This window comes from Lygodium microphyllum, chromosome 14, assembly GCF_053477565.2.
Source record: "Lygodium microphyllum isolate KBCC chromosome 14, Lygodium_microphyllum_v1.1.10, whole genome shotgun sequence".
NCBI classification, from domain to species: Eukaryota; Viridiplantae; Streptophyta; class Polypodiopsida; order Schizaeales; family Lygodiaceae; genus Lygodium; species Lygodium microphyllum.
Window position 1 is genome coordinate 62,554,226 of NC_141148.1, and position 5,348 is coordinate 62,559,573.

General features: G+C 39.3%; 1 pseudogene; it reads left to right on the forward strand.

The window, feature by feature from the left end:
• The first annotated feature begins 1,173 nt into the window (after positions 1 to 1,173).
• Positions 1,174 to 2,865, forward strand: LOC148025653 (18S ribosomal RNA; annotated as a pseudogene).
• The last annotated feature ends 2,483 nt before the right edge of the window (positions 2,866 to 5,348 follow it).

The window sequence follows — 5,348 nt, forward strand, 5'->3', positions numbered from 1 at the left end:
GAGGAAGCTGAAATAGAGGCTGAAGTATCTCCCATCCTGAAATTTCTGCGACGCTTTCACGTCGGGTTTACCAAAGATGTCGAAGGATTTTTGAAAGCAAAGTCGCAACCACAAAGGTTCTTGAGAAATTCCAAGATAGAAGATTAAACAAGTGAGATCATGATTCAATTTGAAAGAAGGAAACTAATGCCTCTTCTCTTTCAATCTTCTTTCTTAACAACTTGCAACATGATGGTTGTGTTGGGTCTTCATCATCATCATCCAAGTTTTCAATATCAGTCAAGTGTAGATACCACTTTTGAAGCAACTAGTCAGTTTTAATGGACTGTTTTTTCGCAAATGGAAGGGTTATAAACATTTGATTTTCAGTTAATGGACTGTTTCATAATGTTCAACGTGTTGATGGACTGTTTCTCTATCTCATAATACTTACTAATAAGCTGTTGATGGATATGTATAACAATGTGAAAAAGGGATAAGAAAGAACCAAAGGACATTTGTTTTTAAAGAAAAAGAAGAAGATCCAATGCATTGGTTATGGTTTCGGTAAATGCATTGTACCATATTTCTTTCTTAATAAAAAAAGATGTTTCTAATTAAACTGTTTATAAGAGTTAAATGGGACAAATACATTGGTTATGGTTTCGGTAAATGCATTGGCTATGTTTTTGATAAATGCATGGGTTCTGGTTTCACTAAATATATTATCTATGGTAAATGCATAGGTTCTGGCAATGATAAAATCATATCAAATATGTCTTTCATATAGTCAATCTTATTTGAAAGTAAATACATCGTTTTTTAAATGCATTGGTTCCGAGGAAAGCACTAGTTCAGGAGACTATATCAAAAACCAATAAGGAGAAAAGCCACTAAAAAACCAATAAAAACAGTTGTAATGACTATCGTACTTACCTAAAGCGTTAGCTTCTCGTCAATTCCTTCTATTTTCAGCCATACTTTACTCTCCTGCAATGAATCCTTTGGTTTCCGGTAGATGGAAGATCTACATGAGCGATACAAGAATTCTTGTATAATAAAAATCTTTGGTATCCGGAATGTAAGATGATTCGCCTTGCCAGTGGCCGTTCCGCTTACGGTTGTTAGTAAAAGCTAATAACTTACTAAGAAATCATCATCAACCTGCCTCATATGGCAGAAATTCACTAAAAAATTGGGCTTGATCCTGGCCCAGAATGAACGCTAGCGATATGCTTAACACATGTAAGTTGGATGTCATTTCTGTTCCAGTTTTATGGAATAATTGAAAAAAAAGTAGCAAACGGGTGCGTAACGCGCAGGAATCTGCCAAACAGTTCGGGCTAGATCCCAAAGCAACGCAAGCAATAAAGCTATGCGAGAAGATAATAAAGCGCTGTTTGATGAGCCTACGTAGTATTAGGTAGTTGGTTGGGTAAAGGCCAACCAAGCCTACGATGCTTAGCTGATCTTTTCGGATGACCAGCCACACTGGGACTGAGATACGGCCCAGACTCCGCCGGGAGGCAGCAGTGGGGAATCTTGGACAATGGGCGAAAGCTTGATCCAGCAATATCGCGTGGGTGAGTGAAGAACGTTGCAAACGCGAGGAATGGCAATACCGCTTGTAAAACCCTTTCGTCAAGTGTGCGATGGTGACAAAACTTAAAGAAGAAGCCCCGGCTAACTCCGTGCCAGCAGCCGCGGTAAGACGGGGGGGGCAAGTGTTATTCGGAATGACTGGGCGTAAAGGGCACGTAGGTGGTAAGTTAGGTCGAAGGTTAAAGACGCCAGCCCAACTGGCGGAATGCTTACGAAACCAATTTACTTGAGTGAGATAGAGAAGAGTGAAATTTCGTGCGTAGGGATAGAATCTGGAGATACACGAAGGAACGCCAAAGTAGCGAAGGCAGCTCTTTGGGTCTCTACTGACGCTAAGGTGCGAAAGCTTGGGGAGCAAACGGGATTAGATACCCCGGTAGTCCATGCCGTAAACGATGAGTGTTCGTTTTTGGTCTGCGGATCGGAAGCTCAGCTAACGCGTTAAACACTCCGCCTGGGGAATACGGTCGCAAGACTGAAACTCAAAGGAATTGACGGGGGCTTGTACAAGCGGTGGAGCATGTGGTTTAATTCGACACAACGCGCAAAACCTTACCAGCTCTTGACATAGAAACACTTGGCGTATGCACATTTGACATATGAACTAGTGTACTTGTTCTTAACGGGATAAGATAAAAATTCGTACAGGTGCTGCATGGCTGTCGTCAGCTCGTGTCGTGAGACGTTTTTGGTTAACTCCTATAACGAGCGAAACCCTTGTTTCATGTTGCTAAGACATGCTGTTTACAAAGGATCCATGCCGTCTTTCATCAGCAGCCGTACAGCTCAATGGTTGCTTGAGATCGACGGTATTCTTTTTATTGGGTGTTGCACTCATGAAAAACTGCCCGTAGTTTTACTATGGAGGAAGATGGGGATAACGTCAAGTCCGCATGGCCCTTATGAGCTGGGCTACACACGTGCTACAATGGCAATTACAATGGGAAGCAAGGCCGTAAGGTGGAGCGAATCCGTAAAGATTGTCTAAGTTCGGATTGTTCTCTGCAACTCGAGGACATGAAGTTGGAATCGCTAGTAATCGCGGATCAGCATGCCGCGGTGAATATGTACCCGAGCCTCGTACACACCGCCCGTCACACCCTGGGAATTGGCTCCGCCTGAAGCATTGAGCAGGGATCACTTATTAGTAAAGTGCATTATGCTTCCGTTAAGTGTAATTCACTTTAGTTTTAAAGGTGTTTCCGCTACATATTATGGTTGGGTCAGTAACTGAGGTGAAGTCGTAACATGGTAGTCGTAGGGGAACCTGTGGCTGGATGGATTCTTCCAGAAAGATGAAGATACAAGCTAAAAATCTCATATATGCGTTAATTAGCCTATTTTTTATCTGTTATTTTAATGATATTTTACTAGTAGCTAAAGGGCATTTTTGATGAAATCATTGTGGCCATTGTTTGTAGCTCAAGGAAGGAACCTTGCCAAGGAGATCCGGATAGTCCTGCTAGAAATAAGTTTTTAAAAAGCCCACATTACGCAAATGGGTTGGCTGAAAGCTAGCCTACGAGCTTTATAGTATGTACATAATGTGGCTATGTCATATGGTTAAACGATCTGCCATCTGCGAAATTAGGATCCTGGCACTGAAAAAAAAAGTATTGGCTAGTTGCTTAATCCATGCATGACTATATAAAATAAGGAATCTCCGATAGTAAGTTTCATATAAGGCTATAATAAAATTGCCCCCATTGTAGTTATCCATGGGTTGCCTCCATGTAACCGTGGGGCAAATTGAGAGGAAACAAAGCAGCTTAAAATTTTCTCTCAAAGAAAACCTCGTAACATTCCCAAAATGTGAAACCTAGACTGTACCTGTTAAGTGGTAGAAATAGGGTCTCTAACTCAAAGGGGAGCCACTATTACGTACTTGAAAAAAAGGGTATTTGCTTTGACGAATTTGTTGTCTCTTATTATTACACATGCTCGGTAAATTAGTTTTCAAATAACTAGGTAAGGGAAACAAAAAAGTATGTCAAAATCACGTATATGGAAGCGATACGAAAAAGGCGTTATGGCCTTAAAAGCACTCCCTAACCCAGATTCAGACCGATAAGTGAAAGAGAGTAAGTTGAAATGATATGAATAAGGGATACTCCTGTGTGTGTAAAAAAAAGAGCGTTACTTTCCGTTACGATCGTTTCGGATATTCCTTAAAGCTGATCTACGCATAAGAGAAACCAATGATTTGGACTATAAAAGATAGATTGGGTGAAAACATGCCGTCCTAACGTAGCCAAAAGTTTTGTCATTTCGCATTACATAGGGTATGCCATTTCGATATTTTATTTCTGTATATAAAAGGATAGCGGTTGATTAGGGCCTTTATTTAGACAGCTGATTAAACAGAGCATTGTTTAGGATGTAACCCCATTATAGCTTCGAGCTGTGTACAAAAGGTTCTTAACCTTATTGTTTGTTAACATTGAAATGAAGTTCCTTAGCGTTGGCCTTTTCGATGTAACTTTATTGACATTTATTAGTTATGAGCTTATAGGCTTAAAAGATATTAAGCTTGGTCACAGCAACGGATACTGGATTATTACTTTTATGGCTATAGTATAGCGGAGTTGTTGTTGAGCTAGCTTATTTGAAACAATACTTTTGTTTCATAAAAGCTATTAGCGACCTTTAAGCAGGCAAGCAAATAGTATTTCTATTAAATCACGTAAGAGACCAATAATCACTTTCCCAGTTGAAACCACTGGCTTGAACATAAAAGCATATGATGACAGAAACAATTAGGCTCTGCTCCATATCTTAACCATTTATTGGTTGCCATATTAGTAACTTAAAGTCGGTATGGTTAAAGATACTGTCTTGTCACTTTGGTTCCATAATTTGAAGTTCTGGTTGTGTCTAGCGTATCATTAGCGTTGAATCTAATTTCAGTGGTCATAGTCGCTTAGGAGCGGACTCGAATCACTTACTTAAAGATTTTCAGTCTTTTGCTCTAACCAACTAAGCTACCTAAACTGCTATAGGAATGGTAGACAAACCATTGATATTATTATCTAAGATTACTAAACAAAGCATGTATTAATGATTAAAGCTAGCCAAATAGGTTATGAAGTTGGTTTATGAAAAGGACTTTAAGTTCGTTCCATTGCTTGTGACAAATTGATTGAATTGATAGTGCGCTATGGGCTTATAGTTTGAATGGTTAAAACGTGCCGCTCATAACGGCAATATTGTAGGTTCGAATCCTGCTAAGCCCATATTTGTGATGGAAGCTCAATTTTTTCGTCTCTGGCCTTGCCTTTTTTTTTGGGTTACCTTTCTATGGAGTATCGCCAAGTGGTAAGGCATTGGTTTTTGATACCAACAAGCAAAGGTTCGAATCCTTTTACTTCAGCTCTGTACGACTATTATTTGTTTCAAAGGGTTATCATTTACCAAAAGTGTAATTTGTCCCTTTCCGCAATTCCTTTAGGCATGAAAGTTAAGAGGTTTCGTTTTGCCATATTATTGGCTTTATTTCTTAGAAATGTAGAAGCTAAAGGGTTAATGCATATTTGTCTATAAGTTAAGGTATTGGTTTTAGTTAGCAAAACCATCCGATTTGCCTGGCCAATAAGGATTTCATACAAAAAAACTACAAACAATAAAGGTAAAATAAAGTCAATTATCCACCCCAAAGGGTTAACTCCGTTATCACATAAAAAAATAAACAAGTTGCAAATATGCCACTACGAACAGCAAACAGACACGACTACAAAAATTAGAAAAAACCTGTCATCCACGATATAGAT